This window comes from Erigeron canadensis, chromosome 3, assembly GCF_010389155.1.
Source record: "Erigeron canadensis isolate Cc75 chromosome 3, C_canadensis_v1, whole genome shotgun sequence".
NCBI lineage: Eukaryota > Viridiplantae > Streptophyta > Magnoliopsida > Asterales > Asteraceae > Erigeron > Erigeron canadensis.
The window spans coordinates 25,636,568-25,655,324 of NC_057763.1; the positions used below are offsets into that span (position 1 = coordinate 25,636,568).

The 18,757-nt window shown below is 31.1% G+C and overlaps 1 long non-coding RNA gene across 1 annotated transcript; it reads right to left on the reverse strand.

Annotated features, from left to right (window-relative positions):
* Positions 1-853: 853 nt before the first annotated feature.
* Positions 854-4,662, reverse strand: LOC122594501. Its single transcript, XR_006323020.1, has 8 exons — positions 4,523-4,662; positions 3,480-3,568; positions 3,087-3,131; positions 2,799-3,012; positions 1,723-1,986; positions 1,509-1,636; positions 1,303-1,402; positions 854-1,197 (listed from the first exon to the last, which is right to left on the reverse strand). It is a non-coding gene; the product is annotated as an uncharacterized LOC122594501 (long non-coding RNA).
* Between the last annotated feature and the right edge of the window lie 14,095 nt (positions 4,663-18,757).

Consider the following 18,757-nt stretch of genomic DNA (forward strand, 5'->3'; position numbering starts at 1 on the left):
TTGGTTGGTAGTTTATAAGCCTAAGTTCCTCCTTTAAGCTAGCTTTCAAGAGTGAGTTTTATGTCTAGCTTAGGCTTGAAAAAGCCTATTATGGAATAAGTTCGTATCAAGAGTGTTCTTTTACAAAAGTAATTACAATATTTGAGCATTGTGTGAAATTGTACTGCAGTGGGTCCCTCAAGACAACCTTTCAGCGCCTATATCTTATGCTTCCTTTTGCAATGGCACGCAACGTTGGTGTGTTCGACACAAACAACTCTGTTGGTATCATAGTTCAGTAACACAGGGCCGGCTTAAGTTTTTTGATAGCCTTAGGCGGTACCAAGTTTGGGGCCTCTTTAAAGCCTCTAACAAAAATCCTCCGAACACCACTTATCCTAATCCAACCCCCTAACAACTGTATTATATATCCTAACGATGGTAGCGAATTTTCACAGTGCAAGTATGTGTTTGTGTTAGTCTAACATAATTGCTATTCTCTGTTCAAAAAAAAAAAAAAAACATTGTTATTCTACTTTAAAGTAAAACATTTGATACTTGAAGGGGTGGTACGTTTGTGATGAGTAAATTCTACCTATGAATTTGTGGTGATTATTAGTTGTAAACTACCAAATGACGTAAGATAGATTGAAAAAATAGATTAGAATGGGCAAAAGTGACTATGATTGGAGCTGTTGTTTGCATGTTCCCCTGGTCTACCATACATACATATTAGATGTAAAACTCGTGTCAAAACACAAGATAATGTTAGAAAAAATTAGAACCAAGATTTTATTTATTAATTAAGGAAGGTATGTTATTTTAAATAAAAATGAATGAACATAAGAGTCACATGCAACATACTACATACAACTTACGTTAAAAACTTTTAATAACATGGAACCCGTGTGAAAACACAGTATATGTTTAGAAATATACTCTTAATATTTAACTAAACAGGGGGCTACTTCCTTACTCGAATGACTGGTATATTTTTTAGCTCCATCTTCGTAATAGAGTCGCCAAAATCCTTTGCTAGCTCTGCAAGCGTCATTTAGAGATCCACATTTCTGCAACTATCTAATCCTCTATATATGTATGTATATCATAAAGCAACTATCTAATCCTCTATATATGTATGAGATGTTTTTGTTAAGTTTCTAAAACAGGTTGATTCATGAGATGTTACATTCTCTTGAAAGTTCTTGCATAGATTATCTGCAAGATATTTGACAAATTGATAGTGAAACACTTTGAAGTTTTTGTTAAGTTTCTAAAACAGTTATAGTAATAAACATTATAATATGTTAACATTATGAATACCTTTTTTCGTTGACAAGACAGAAGACTTTGCATTGTTTGTCTCTGAGTTGTTTCACTACATTTTCCTTGTCAATGCAAAGCTCCGTCAATTCTTTGTCGCCTGCAAGCCAAATTCAACACATTTCAAAAGTTTAACATAAATCTGAAAATGAAGACGGTGTAGGATTCCCAATACGGTGGACATCATACAGGGAGATTTAACTTACGATTTTTAAGGAGATCTTCTGAGGATTTAAATTACGATTTTTAAGGAGACTTCATTTGATCATTCAGATTTTCAAGAGCTGTGAAGTCTCAGACAACTTATTTGCGAAGATGGCTTTGTCTCTCTCAGCTGTATGTGTATAAGCAGGACCATGATGATTACATCCATAGTTATTTCATAGTACAAGTATCTAGTATTAATGGTAAACCGCTTACCATCCTGAACCTGATAAGCTAACGTTTGTAAAGTTTCAGTAAGTTGATCGCATAAGCTCTTTGTGGAGGAGAACTTTGACTCTAGTCCACTCCAAAGCTTCTCATCTTCCCTATGCTTCACTTTTAAGTTTTGCATTTTCATTATAAGCATTCTGCAACTTTTCTTCCAATGCACTAATATGCTTCCATTGCAGTATTTAGTCAGAGTAGGTTTCGCACTCAATACACCGATATAAGCACAATATAGTACACACAGTCCTAAAACTTCAACAAAAGGGACTCAGTTTTAACCCACTTACGCACATTCGTTTTGAGCAAATCTTACATCTTTTGAAAGGCCTAACCTCATGCTATACATTCATACTTTCAGATTTTACCAAAACCAAAGACACAAAGTTATAGGCCTTAAAAAACTGCACAGACACGTTTCTAGTTGCTGAATAAAAACAGCATTGCTGAACCAGAAAAACAGCATTGCTGAACCAGAAAAAAAAAACAGCCCTGACCGGCTGTTTTACGACCCCTTTTGAGCCCCTTTTCTTTCGACAAACCTAAACATATCTTATACTGTTTTGAAGCCCTCGAAGTCTACTTTCCAACCCCGTAAGCCACTTTTACCGTAATAGAAGTATGTATGATAAGAATTACGTGAGATAATAATGCATACATACCAAGTATTTGGGAGTGTTTGGTTAACTGGTTCAACTTCGAATAATTCCGGTTTACTAAAAAAACTATGAACAATCTCATATTCTATCAAGGTATTTTAACATACTTGAAGTTGAATCAAGCCTGCACCATAGATTCTAAAATCTATACAATCTATCAAGGATGCATCTACAAAAAATAAAGTCATTCAATAAGACTTCTAATTCCCATAAGCCCGACCCCAACTGGTGAGACTTCAAGCTGTTTATAAGTCTTCTTAGCCTCTTTCGAACCCCTAATAAAATGTATATGTCAACCATGTGCTTACTAACAATCGTTACATACCTAATATAATGCTAAATATTCAGCTATGCTGCACTTTTTAAATACCCCAAACAAAGATAGAAAGAACAAAAGGGTGTAGATACCTTTGATTTGAGTTTACACGATCATCCAAAGGTAATTTTTCATGCCCTAATACACAAAAAAGTCATCTTCATCCTCAAAAACTTCTTCGTTCACATCATCAAGTAAGTCATGTATCTTCTTTCTTGCTTCTTAGTCCATAGCAATCCCAAATCACCCAAGCTATGGTGCACCCTTTTTAACCTACCCTTTTGGATCATGTTTAATATACTCCTCCTGAATAAATAGTCATAAAGAGATGTGTGTGAGTGTAAAGGTATATCTGAATACAAAACCAAAAGCCTCCATACTGGATTCTGGCAGAAAAATCCTCATGTACACGACAGAAAATGATTCTGCAAGGAAAACAAATAAGCAAAATAATGATTACTTCTTACAACCGGAATGACAACAAAGATGAAAATTTTCCAAGAAGTCAAAATTTAGGATCAAGATTCCATTTCAGATTCAAGAAATAAACATTGTTTAACAAAACTTTTTCAATCATCTGTGTAACATAGCAATGTTGCGGTTCAAAAACCCCAAGATATTACACAAACATATCTATCAGACATTTAATAAATCTGTTTTTAGCTATTAACAAATACTTTAGCTAACTATTAACTCACATATGTACACAAATACGCAGACACAATTAAAACCATGGATTTGTTTTAGCAAAAGCCTGTAAATCAAAAGCATACCTCATTCCTATTCACAAACCAGTAGGCTGCAAATTTGGTCCAACATCTTCAAATTGGCCTTCTTTCACAATCCTGGCCTCTTGGATTACCTACACCTCACCATCAACCAACCTCTTAATGTGTATGCTCATTAACCAAAAATCCACTTAAATCTTGAATAGCTAACAAATTAACATACATTTGGTGAGTGTGCATGTATTATTTGGTGGGTTGACCATAAAAATCAAGGGGGGGGGGGGGGGGGGGGGGGGGGGGGAGGTGAGGTTTAATACATGTCAAACTTATATTGTCACAAAGCAATTTATAACTTCCAACTTTTGTATCTAGGAAGGATTTGGGCATGAACACTATGATGGCTCAGACATGTTAAAGTAAGACCAATGATTCAACATGGCTGCATCAAAGAAAGTTGCAGCCGTTAGCCGTGACTCCTAAGATTACCATCAATTTCAATTTGTTAATTACTTAGTGTTGCCGAGAGTCTTTTGAATACAGGTCCTATGTTTATTTCAAATCAAATATCAATATATTGAAGTAATTCATTTAACTGTTAAGTAATTTAAGACAAACCATAGTTTAAGCTTTTTAATTAAAACTTGCAAGCAAATGATTCATGCATTTCAAATAAAACTATTATTATTATATCCATGAACTCATATCATTTCTCCAAAATCTCAGCCTCTGCAAAAACTTGGTTGGGAAAAAAAGCTTCCTTATTGTATTCTGGATGCCCAAACAAACAGGTTTTCGTACCTTTTCCATGCGTTATTGTAGTTTAGACGCCCAAACAAATGGCTAATTACTGAAATATTAAGAAAACCATTACGCCCACAAACATTTTTTGCCATATGTTAAATACCCATTATTTATGTAAAATTTCATACATTTAATTCCAAATTTTCACCCATACTCAAAAAGTACCAGAAGTCCTTTTTCCAAATTCCAAATTCTTGTTTTGAATGGATTATCATATAGGCATAATATTAAGTGAACATGTCATAATCTACTTTTCATAACCAAAGGAGTCTTGAAGCATCAGGTACCTTCCATGCCGCATGCCTTGATTGTTCTTTCAATGTTAGCTCCTGCAGAAACCTGAATACTACAAAGCAGAAAACATTAATCAAAAGAATTCTTGGAAGAAAAAAAGAAAAGAGACCTGAATATAACTTTTTTATCATCATCTTCACCCAAATCCCTGATTCAAAAACCCTAAATAATAAAATCCAAAACCAAGAGGGGTTTAGGTTACCAAAAGTACAAACACAAAGGTTAAACAATGAAAACTTTGAAGTAAAATTTGTGTTCCTGTAGTATATATATATATTATATATATAAGATCAACAAGCATTCCTCATATCTTGAATGGAAATCAGAAGCCATAAATAGTTCTTTCAATTTGTGTTCCTGTAGAAATTATTAAACAAAAAAATCAGGTATCTAGATCTTCGTAACCGAGATTGTATATATATATATATATAACTAATAAATATTGGGAAATGGGGTTGTATTTAGCGTGCAAAAAAAACTTATACCTTCCATGTTAAAAGTCCGTCCTTGATTTTTATGGTAAATGTACAAACAATTTATGCACCAAACCCCATAAATATTTTATATATAAGAAAAAAAAACAGAGAATGAAAGAGAGATAAAGATTATTTTGATGGTTAAATTCATAGTATGTAATTGTAGAAGGAAAAGTTTTCAAAAATTAAAAATCGCGCCCATTTTTTTCCGCCCGTTCTCCACTCTGTTCTCTTCTCTCTCTTCTGTTAATTGTAGACGTAGACAGACAACATACATCCAATCCTTTCACAAACACATACACTGATACATAGTACACACATACATATATATATATATATATATATATAAATAAACCTAAAATCTAATCTTGGAAACTAAATACACACACAAAAGTCAAAGATTAAAGCTACATACATATATAGGTTTAGGGTAAAATCTTATTATTTTATTTTATATATATATATACTACTACTAAAGGATGACAAGAAGCTTATGTCACAAAGCTGAGATTTCAGCTAATGAACGTAGCCACGTCATTTTTGTGATGTTTTGATGATGAAATTGGTGTGTTTTTTAAGGTGACTTAGTGTGTGTGAGAGTTTATGTATATTAGATTATCAGATATAGATATTCATCTCCTATACCCGGTTTTACTCTTCAAATTTTGAAATATTGTCAGCTCTAAGATCTATATTTCTCTCTTTTTCTCGGATTTTTATCTACAAAACACATACTATTTTCAGGGTTTCTGGTATGTTGAGAAGCTTTTGGTTCAAAATTTTCGTGTATCTTTACATCAAATTCAGATTTTCGGATTTAATTCCAAAATATGATAATGGCATGTAAACTTTAATCATCATCATCGTCTTCATCAGATTTTGCAGTGGTTTTGTGTGAATTTCTCATCATCAGATTCATCGTCGTCAGATTCATCATCATCGTCCCCCAATTTTTAATTTTTCTAAAGTTGGGGTTTTTTTTAGATCTGGGTTTTAGATCATCATCGTTTTTATATATATTTGGTATAGATCTGTATAATAAGTATTTTTTATATATATTTTGGTTACGATTTTTTGTGACTAATTTTTTTTTATAGATAATCACCGTTTATAGGTGATTTTTATTAATTTAAATATATTTTTTTAAAGATCCGTCTTTTAATCTTTCTCTTTATTGATAAAATGATTAAGTCGGGGTTTGGTCATAATGATTTCTTACAGTGGTTTATGTTTTTTCACGGTTGTGAAATTTCAGGGCTGTTGTGAAATTTATGGGTCAAACAGAAGCCGTTTGACCTGGCTTCTGGGTTGGACTTCAATATCATTAGTAATGCTACTGAATACAAAGAGTTTAAGGGCTCAACTGATATGTTTGAATACAAAGAAAGTTGAGGGTTTAAGGGGTTTATGCGACCTTGAATGCCTTTATTTGATGTACGTCCTTTTTTTATTGGCTATTATGATGTGTTTAGATCCAATGAATGTTAAGATTATGTTTTCCTTGGCATGACATTTGAGTTGTGTATGTGACTTTGCTGTCATATGGCAACATTCTTGGGTGCATCCATGTCGAATAATTACTTTCACATTATCATGTCTTGAGTGTGTCTAAGGTTATGTGTTCCTTGGCATGACACTTGAGATGTCAACGTAGTTTTGTTAACTCACCTTTTTTTAATTAACCTTTCTGTAATTTTTGTATAGAGAAATAAATAATCATCATACTCATTTGGTTATAAAATAAATAAATGATCATGATACTTCTTTGTATGAATTTTGTTCTATAGTTGACGATGGGGATTCGACCTGCAAGTCAAAATAGTATAGGAAGGCAAAAGTTTAGAAATGATTAAAACGAGAAAAAAAATCAAATTTTTAGGAAGAAAGAGAAATAAATAGATTGAAGCAAATGACAACTATGTCCTTAATCGTTAAAATCATTATTTAAAAAGAGTTAATTAATTGAATTCTTGATCTATTTGATCTAAGGGCTCAACTGTTGTCTTATTTGTTTTACAATAATAGTTATTTTACAATAACTAACCTCTACATATATATATACAAATTTTTGTACCGTAAACATATTGTGACATAAGCAATTAGGTGTAAATAAGGTGTATAATCTCTTGAAAGTGTCTTAAGCATTTGACAAGTAAGCTTAAATGAGATCATCACTTAAGCTCCTTTAGTAGGAAGGGGAGATATATATAACCCTCACATACTAAATTTTTAATTCATAAAATACACGAAAGGTCAATCATTTATTTATTATACAACAAATATTAGAGTTTTATATCTAGCTTAAGTACATAAAACCGCACACGCACTTTTCTAATATATTATTGATACAAAACCAAAATTGTGTAGTAAAAAAACCCATCAGTAAACAATATGACAAAGTCATGTATAACTTTCTAGTAACAAAACTTATAAAAAACGATATGACAAAGTCATGTATAATTTTCTATTTTTTTGAAACATATACGTCTCTTTGAAATTAAACTATCCTTTTCATGTCACTTCAAAAGGTGGTTTTCCTCAATAATGTAATTATAATTGTAATTATGACCTCTAGCAATCTAACCACTAGATGCATCTTATAGGTTTAAGGAGTAATAATGTTTCTCCGAGACTATAACCACTGAGTAGATGCACTGCGAGGCTTAATGCACCACCACTATGATGGAAGAACGGAGCCTATACCTTATCCAACCATGTAATTTTAGAAATATGTTACACCTGTTGAATAAACGACCAACCCCATCAAATGTTTTTTTCTTCTTTAAGTAATTCAAAGTTTTTGCTTGCCGTTAAAAAAAAGAAGCATTTTTACGGGCCTTTACTTGCGACATCACCGGTCACATCATATTTTTACGTGCATCATTTTAACCATGATCTAAGAGTCAAGATTATCTTACTTATTTTACCTTAATTAGTTTTATAATACCCAACCCCTGTATAAATAAACACCATATATTATCTTAGTCTTTATAATTTCAACCTTTCGTAACGTTTTATAACACGATTATGCTCGAATCGCAAGGACCATGGCCTCTATGGGCTCATCTCCAAAAATGCTAATGGATATAACCTATATGCCTTGGGACAACTCAAATTTAAATCCTTACCTTCCAATTTTACAACAAATATACCACTTTGAGATTTGATAAATTACTAGATTATAACCCGCGTGAAACGCGGAAGAAACCTATAAAAAAGTTACAATTAGACGTATACAAAGTTAACACAATGGTATAATAAATACCTAAAAGCTATTAAAGAATGACAGAATAATAAATAAAATAAAAGTAATGAAAACAAACGGGTTGTTTTTTATATAAATCAACCATAATATAAATATGATTTCTAATACTAAGGTTTGACAATTGTTCTCATCCACCTTATAAGTGTTTTATAGATTCATGTAGTATCACAAATGATTATATTCTTAAAGATTACAACATACGTTTAGCGTTTTTTTTTTAATAATACTAATCTATAAGAAGATTTATAAGAAAATCAAATATGAAATCAAATAAAATTAAAAGATAGATGATGATGTGGATAAAAAAGGATATTCAAAAAGTTAGACATATTAAAGGGTATCCAAAAAGTTATAAATATTAATTTTGATGTGGTTAATAGAATATTAATTAATAATATGTATTATTGGAACATTTTATCCATAGTTGAAGGATGATTTGAATAACACGTTTTTTGATGTTTACTTTTTAAATGATGATTTGAATCAAACATGTCTAAAGTATAGTTCTGTTGTAATACTAAATCTTTTTGCATCCAATTTGTATGAACACATTGTAATGGTGTTATCAATGATATATGAAAGGAAATACTTGGTTTTTTAAGTGTATTTTCCAAATTTGTATTTATATATAATTGCTTACCTTTTGACTATAGGTTGATGATTTTGTTGTTGATTTGTTTTAGGATTAGATGTTGATATAGAAGGAAATAATGGACAGAACTAGAAGGAGATGTTAAATAATGGGAAAAGGTTTAATCTTTGCTTTAATATGTTTTGTATAGATATATAGATGTCATAGAAATAGTTAGGCCCGTGTCATTAAGTACTAAGTGTATTAAGTGGCTGAGTGTATTAAGAATGTCTATATGTATTAAGTAAAATATAAGTAATTGACGGTTATTTTTGTTTATTAAATTAAAAAAGAAACATGAAATTCGACTTAATGATTAAGTTTTTAATTATTAATTTTATTGTTGAAAATTGAATATCTATAAAATAAATATCTCATTTTACTTTCCCTCGGTTTACAGGGTATTCGTGGAGCTCGGGGATTTGTCCGACTGGTCAATGAAGTTGGCTTGGGTGGTTATCCCAGAAATATCATTTTAGTTGGTAAATGAATTACAACTAATTTAAACTTCTAATTTTGCGTATACTTTAATCAGAGGCATTTTTTTTAGCCTTTCTCATCTACTTATTTGATGTCGGTCTTGAAAAAATTGTAACACACAATGCCGTCTTCAACGGGTTTTTGGTCCCAATACCTCGACGGTATATGGGGGTTGAGATGTAAACAGTGTTACCTCTACCAATGTAAATAGACTGCTTCCATGTTCTATCTAAATGATAGAATAGGACATCCGGCCTTTGTGTGAGGTGAGGATTGAACCCATGACCTTTGTCTTCAAAGGCAAGGGTGATAACCACTAAATTCAACCATGCTACCTACGATGTCGGTCTTGAATTGATCATAAAAGTATTTTTTTTTATGGATACTTTGTACATGCTTGGCATGCTTATAACACAATCTTTGTTATATGAATACATGTTTTTTCTAAAAACAAATAGAGTTTTGAACTTTTTATACTCTGAATTTCAGTCAATGGCATAAGGGTACGAGAAAATACTAAAAGTTATAAAAGTCATCGCAAAAGGATAATAGTTTATCTGTTTTCTTTGTTTTGATTGTTTGGTAGGGAGAGCTTGATGGTGCAACACTTAGTATGATGAAGATGTAGTATTGCAAGAATGGAAGGAAGTGGATATGAAGATCAAGAACATGAAAGATTAAAATAAGGGCTAAAGCTTACTTGAGCTTTGCATTACCAACTAAAAATGCTCCTTCAGTCAAGGAATTACGATTACAAATTAAGGTATGCATGATTGTATGGAATACTGAGTATAAATTATTGGTGCCAAATAACATCTAATCAAGCAGAGAAGCCTGTACAGAAGGCAATTACTGATTTCTAAAGGTGTTAAGAGAAATGGTCAGGTGGGCTTGGATTTGGGTCTAAACGGGCTGTTTTGGTTAAACCGTCAGCCTATGAACAACTTGAATCTATGGCAGAACACGTACCATTAATCAATTATGTAACTTAATACAATAAGTAATTTCCTAAAACTTTAGTATCATTTTTTTCTGTAATAATTCTATTAGGTTTTTATCTATAATTTTCCTAAACCTTACAATCATTGTTTGTGTGTAAGGTGCTCAAACGTATGTTCTCTAAATACATTGACTCTTAAATAGTTAATACAACCACACTATGTATTAGAAGTCGTGTTTACTTTAGTCCACCTATTGTAAATTATGAGTGTAGTTGTATTTAATTGGGGTCATGTTTTTCTCCAGTTGTATATAGAGAATGATTTATTTTTTCTATTTCACCTACGCATAATGTAAAAACATGTTTTTTGACTCCCAAGCATGGTTAGGCTATGAATTTGATTTTATAAGTGTAAAATGGAGGTATGATACTTGTATATGACAGATCTTTGTATGGATACACCAACTATTTGGAGTTTTGCTAGGATTAAGTTAATGTCTAGCTAGGCGGCTTAGTTAATGTGTTTCATAGGTTGCGCACCACCCGTTATTTTCCTTGGACTTATCGGGCACTAGGTTTTCTTAGTTCATTCCCTATATATAGGTAGGTTTGGGATTTATGCTGAAACACTTTTAAATTTGTCTACGTTATACATGGTTGTTATTATATGTGTTTTGATGAGTGCTTTTAGTTATTTCTTAGTTCATTCCCTATATGTAGGTAGGTTTGGGATTTATGCTGAAACACTTTTAAATTTGTCTACGTTATACATGGTTGTTATTATATGTGTTTTGATGAGTGCTTTTAGTTACACTTTTAGGGCGTTTGACGCTACTTTTCTTTTTTGTTCTCGGGTGTTCTCAGTAGACGGTGTCTAGAGGACTAGGTGTATAGGTTACCTGTGTCGTTTTGGAGCGTTTTAGCGAGTAGACTAGGATTAGTTTGGCTTTGCGGCCCTTAGTGTTTAGTCATTTCTTACATATAGGTATGGTTGTCCTGGTGGTTTGTACCTCTTGTTTGAGATCCTTGCTGAAGACTTTGTGTATTATGTTCCTTCATTTTTATGTTGTTTTTTTGCGTATTATGGTTCCTAGATTTTACGTATTGTGCTTAGGTACTTTTAGGCCGTACGTTTGCTACTATTTCCTACTCTTAATGTAGCCATACCCAGCGGACATGTATATCGTCTTGGCATTTTCTCGGCAGACAGGTATAAACACTTTACTCTTTTTACGGTTTTTACATATGCTTGGCCTGAGGTCCTTATGGAAACAGTCTCTCTACCTTTGGGTAGAGGTATGACTGTCTACAGCTCACCTCCCCCATACCCCGCACAGGGATTGGGTACAGTTGTTGTTGTTGTTGTTGGGTATCGATAAATTAATGTATTGAGCTTATGATCTTTGTTTTTTTTTTTTTTTGTTTATATGTTTAGACGTTACTTTCTTTGTTGAATTATAAGTTCCTCTATGTTAGGAGATCAGCATCCAATGATATAGACATGTAGTATATTCTCCATACATTGATTAATCAAAGAATGTATAGCCACTTTTGTGGCTGAATGAACAGATGTTTTAACTATATGAACAGATGGTCCTTTAATATGCTTTTGCTGCGAAAATCCTACGGTCGAATATGAAGAAAAATTATGCCGAAAGTATTGGGACGGTGTTTTAACTATATAGACTCCGTGACACTTTAGAAAACTATGTAGAAATCATTCTGGTGGCGTTGTCATATCGCTTGATGAACATCTTTTCAATAATAGTGTGAACATTAGATTTTTACTTATAAATTATGATTTATGAATTATGATTCAACTTAAGATCATGTAGATATTTGAATTAATGTTGTCCTTTTTCTGTATCTTTACAACACATCTCTTTTTTATATGTTTCCAACACTTTCACATTCATTTGTTGAATCATTTGAAAAAGAGCCGCGTTGTTGAATGCGTTAAGATCGTCCATCAAATCAGGTTGTTGATTTTGGTTGTGGATAGCGATGATTGGGTTAATAGGGTGGTTGTTGTTCAAGTTGTTAGGAAACATTTTGTAAAAAAAATAAATAGAGAAGAAAAGAGGTGAAACCGTGAAAGTGTTGTTGTTGAAGATTAAAGATGAATTATATAGGTAAAATATTAGAAATAAAGGGAAAAAAGATGGTTTTTTCCTATTGAAACTTGGCCCCATTTAAGAGCTCCAACGACTCCTTTATTTTGTTGAAAGGGACAAGGGCGATGTGTAGGGTTCTCCGAGAAGGTGGTTCGCCCAATGGGCGTGGTATGTGGGGCGAAGTGGCTGACGTGGAGGTTGGGTCCCTTTATTTCCTTCCACTCCCTTCACATCATTGTAAGTGTTTCACATATATTTGTAGATATTTATCTTTATTTGAAGCCACAAACCGTTGTTTTATGGATCAAGAGTCTCAAACACAATATAAAGGGTTCTTTCATAAATATTATTCTATTACCTGTTTCCTACACCAACAAAATTATTGCAATGTGTTTCAGTTTAGCTATGAGAACATTCCAGACACTTTATTTTCTACCTTTAACTTTTTGATACAAAGCAAAACATTATTAAACAAGAAAACTATATATGTTTTCAATTTATGGTACATATTTAGTTTGTCCATATACAAATTACAATGAGTGTTTGCTTACCATGTAATGATGAAATAAGGGGTTGCTCCTCTACAAGGAAGACTTACGACTTCAATTGAAAATCTAAAAAGATTCATAAACAAAATCAAAGTTAGCAGCTGAGATAGGTATTTCATTTTTGTAAGATTTATATCAATAACATGCGTCTACAACACGCAATCAACTCTAATTTTTCCTCGGCATATAAACCTTCGTGATATTAATACTTGGATTATGGTGATGCTTTGTATACTTAGCTTAAGCTAGCACATTTAAAAAGTTTTTAAATATGACTTAAAGTCAATTATATTAATTATCATATATGGTATCATGTTGAATCAATGTAATCCGTCTTCCATTACTGAGCCAATTTTCATTCCACAAGACGAGATTTGCAGTTGGAAATGGATCTAATAATCCAACATGTTCTTGCAATAATGTCTCTGGTATACAAGAAGTTAATTACATTACACAAGAAGATGTAGTCAAGTCATTGAGACGGAAGAAATCAAGCATGAAATCAACTTAAGAATTTAATGTTTAAGTATGTAGCTTGTGGTTTTTTTATGTTAAGCTATATAGTAATATTATGTTTAGTTATATAGTAATTTATCTTCCTATCTATGATGTTATTGGCTTACACAATTATGTTTCTAATTGCTTATGTGTATAAGTGCTTAAAAATAAGTTCAAAAAATTGCTTACAGCTGAAAGCGCATCGCGCAGGTCTTAGCACTAGTATTTACTATATATAAAACATTTATAAAATATAAGGCAAAGATATGTTTAGAACAACTGGTTGTGGTATTGGTTATCAAGTTGGAGATTTGGTGCTCAAAACCGAACTTTCACTTTTTTCCAAATTTTTTTCCTTTACTATATTTATATATATGAAACTATTTTTTAACTTTTAGGCTCATAATTTATTTTGAGCCTTTATCAGCCAATGCTACAATTAAATATTTTATTTATTTTTTTCTTTTTTAAGTTAGCATGGGTTCACTGTCTTACCGAAAACAATTTTATTCGTCTTTTTTAAATGACATTATGTCTTACTTCTAAATTACACGTATGTTAGAGATGAAACTATCTTATAAATATGAGAAGTATAACTCGATCACAGGTGGAACTTGTCAAGGTCAAAAACCTTATTAATTGACCACCAACCTCATCTATTTTTGTTAAATATATTTTTTTAGGCTCATGATGAAATTGAACGATTTTGATTTTTACATAGTGTTTATTCCTAATTGTTTAATCGGATTTCTTTAACTTTTTCTTTTTGTAACTTTCATTAGTATTTAATATGACAATTTTTGAACATGATTAGTTAGACTTATATTTACATATTTCATATTGCGAGTCTTTTGTTTATTTATTTTTTATATTACAAACTTTTTAACGTGATTGTCACAACTTATTTTCATTTATTCCATAAATAATAAACGCAAACACGATAATGTGAAGTCGCGCAACGTGGGACTTTTAAACCCCCTAGTTGATATAACCAAAAGAATTTGGTGAAAATAGTCGTATTATTGGGAGAGGCCTTATCTATCGTAAGTGGTAGTCTTTTAAAGTGTTCCCATCCAAACACACACGTCTATTACCTCTTCTAATGATAAGGTTAGACATATAAATGCCAAATTATATCTAAGTTAATAGTAACATACAAAAATAGAAATGGAATAGGAAGTAGCAATAATATCATTGTTCAAAGTTATTCTACAATAATAACAAAAAAAGTCATCGAGAAAAGGTATTTCATAGTGTGCCATACAAGCAAAGTTGGCTTGGTCAGTGTAAGCATTTCTATTTGGCCACACCAAACTGTCAAGTAGACGACATAATCCCAAGGTCAAGTTTGACTCTGTACGGTCAAGAAAAGTGTCAACCACAAACTTGGAATTGCCAAATAAACCAGCTGGTTGATTTACATTCACACTTTGTACCAAAATTGTTGCATATATATATAGGATGCGTTTGTTTACTTTATACGAATATAAGTTATATTGGGCTGGTGGCCAAACTACATGCCTATCATTCTAGCTTCCTGATTGTGTATACACGTATTAGAGAAAAAACCATTCGAGTCTTGTTAATTTGGGGGTTTATATAAAAGATCAAGTTAACCAAACTAAAAACTTTATAAAAAAAAATCTATTCTAAAAAAGTTAAAATTTAGAGAAATTATCACAAATTGTCCCTGTGGTTTGCTCGATTCGCATTTTCGTCCCTGAACTTTTTTTATCACTAAGTGTCCCTGGGCTTTTCCATTTCATTGTCAGACGTCCCTTCTACAAACGACAGTCTCTTTTTAGCCGTTAAGCCCCTCACGTGTTTGCCATGTGAAGGTAAAATCGTCCAAACTTTATAGTTTATATGAGAAAATGTCACAAATGGTCCCTATGGTTCTCTGTAACACTTATTTCTTCTTATTCCTGTTCTTTTTAAGATCCAACAAAAAAAAAAAAATCATACACATTTCCAAAACACTTTTTATTTTTTCCTCTTCTTGCTTCTCTCCAACTGATCTTAATAGTCTTTACTTTCTCTTACATATCTTCTTCTTCATGCTTTCATCTTCTCAACCCATTATTCATTAATAAAACATTTAACTAAAAATTATTAAAAACCGTAAATATATATTTATAACATTCATAACTTTTATTCACCTACAATAACTTATAACATCAATAAATTTCATCAAATTCGCATTTCATATCACAAATTAACTAATACATAATTAAAAAACATTAACATCAAATCATCTTCATCTCTTTTTTATCAGTATCTATGTATCTATCTATGATAATAAATCTCAAAAAAATCTAAACATCTTGACAAAGAACAACATGCGAGTAAACAAGCATAAGGTACATACTATTGTTACACTAGTTGTTTTTGTACCCAAAGGATGCATAAAGTTAAATTTACCAATCAATTACTATGTTACCAAACGAATCAAACATCATTAAAGGTCTGACAAAGTGAATTATTACTTCGAACCATCACTTTCTTTTATTAATACTCATACATCTATATACGCAAAATGATGAAAATGAATATGAACAGACATATATATATATATACGTTCATTTCTCTTACAATTTCTTCATTTTCTTATCTGGTAATCGATAGTGGTGGGCCGATGGCGTGGATCTGGTTCAAGAAACTATATGACAACTGTTCTCAATCAACGACAGTGGTGGCTTTATGGTGGTCGACTGCGGTTAAAGGTTAAATGATGATGATGATGATGATTAGGGGAGTTTGTAGTGATTGTTGTGTAACTCTTAAGTTTTTCATTTAAATTAATTTGGATCTCGTGAGTTCATTTTTCTAGATCGATTTAGTGTGAATATGTATGTAGATCTGTAGTTGATGGGGGTGAGTTATAAACTATAAGGTTTGGACAATTTTACCCTCACTTGGCAAGCACGTGAGGGGCTTAACGGCTCAAAATAGATGGACGTTTGAAGCAGGGACGTCTGACAATGAAATGAAAAAGCACAGGGACACTTAGTGATAAAAAAAAGTCCAGGGACGAAAATGCTAATCGAGCAAACTACAGGGACGATTTGTGATAATTTCTCTAAAATTTATGCTACAATAAAACAAAGCCTAACGTTTCAATAATCATGTCTAGTTTTTTTTTTTTATTTTACTTTTTTTCCTTTTTTTTTCTTCTAAAATAAGAAATAGTTGTATCTAAAAGTTAATAATCGAGAACAATATATTATGATAAAAAAAAAATACACAAACTCATGTCATAGATGTAGCACGCATTTCATTATTTAAGGATATTAAATTCTATATAAAAAGGAAAGTGACTTATAGAAAAAACTGAGTTAGAAGGGGTAAAATAAAATTATAAATAATAATAAAGGCATTAATAGAAAATACAATCAACACAAACGATGGGTCATTTCTTACATACAATTTACAGTTGGTTCTGTCTCTTAATCTATTGTGACTTCGAGAATAAAATCACAGAAAAACTATCAGTCATCTTTTTGTTATGGGGGCAATTTGGTTTTTGCTTAAAAAAGGAATCATCATTTACTTAATAAAATAACATATCCAATCTAAATCTATCAGGTACAGTTGCCCATTTGCCCCCACCCCTAATGTTGGATCCGCCCATGGCCACCACCACCTCCGCCCACCACCTCCACCACCGTCGCTACTGCTACTATTCATCACCGCCATCACTGCCACCGCGCGTCATTACTTAATGTCGCATCGCTCGAATACCGTTATAGTATATATATACCAACCCTATAAATTCAATATGAAGAAACAATGACCCTTGGATAAATTCCAAATTTGACTTGAAACCAATTAATGATATCTTAATCTTAACATATATTAAAAGGTAATTGACCTAACCTCAATTAATCAATCACAACTCTTAATATCTCTATTGATTAAATTAACACATGTCATATATGATAATATTTAATTAAATCACAACATTGCTGTAATGATAATATTTTTTTGTTTTCAATTATTAATTTACATTTTTAAACATTTTTTCTTAAAATAATAATTTACCTTTTTTGTTTTCTATCATCATATTACATTTTTAAATCTTTTTTTAAAAATAATAATTATATTAAAATAAAATACATATAATACAATATTCATGTATATCCCAAATATTCTAACTAATTAAATAAAAAATATCTTTTTAATAAATATAAAATTCAACTTGGCTTTAATCAGTTTTCAACTATAATTATAAATTATTTAAGTTTTTTTTAATTATAACTTATCAAATTATCAATGATTATATCTAAAAAATAATAATATATCTAACTGATAATAATGTCTAGTATTACATTCTGTTTCTTTGACTTTCATTACATTATTTATATTTGAATTTATCAATTTGTTCTTTCATAACTTTAAATAAATTCTTTATATTTGAATTCATTGCTTTGTTCTTTTAGAGCTTCTATGAGATTACACATATTTAATTTTGTATTTAATACATCATAAACAATTCGTATATTTGACAAGGGTCTAAATCTAGTTCATGACTAAATCTTTAACATTTTAATTGGTTAATGACAATATTAATATTTACACTGTATATGATTTGTCATAATATACTCTTCTTAATTATTATATTATACTATAATTAATATAAATATAAATATTAATAATATGTATAAATTATTCAAACTCTTTTAAGGATATTGTCTACAGTACCCTACTAGATGTAAATCAGGATTATGTTTGTATTATTACAAAATTGTCAAAATTATGTTATTTGGAGACAGATGTCATGGGTTCGATTCTCATGTCTCTCTACTTTTGACAGAGATAAGTTTTCTAATCTCAACTTCCACCATACATCAATAAAGACGATATTGAGACCCAAAAACCTATGAAAAACGACATTGAGAATTATTTTACTTTGCCTTATTGTACAAATTATTCGTTTAGTGCACTCAGTAGATGGTCTTAAACATTTAACTTTTACAATAACATTATGTTATGGTAATAAAATCATAAAGTTATCAAAAATTATTTTATTATATAGATTATATTCATGTAAATGCACTAGATATAGATGATCTTAAACATAGCTAGACAAGTAATTATAAACTCAAATTTATGCCTTTTTACACATGGGGCTACTAAGATTATATACAACTTTTTTTTATTTGGTTTAATAAGGTTTATCTTTTTATCATCACTGGATAGTTTTTTTTATCTTGTTTATTGATCAAGTCGGATGAATTTTGAATATTATTGGGTTGTATTTTTTTTTACTTTTATTA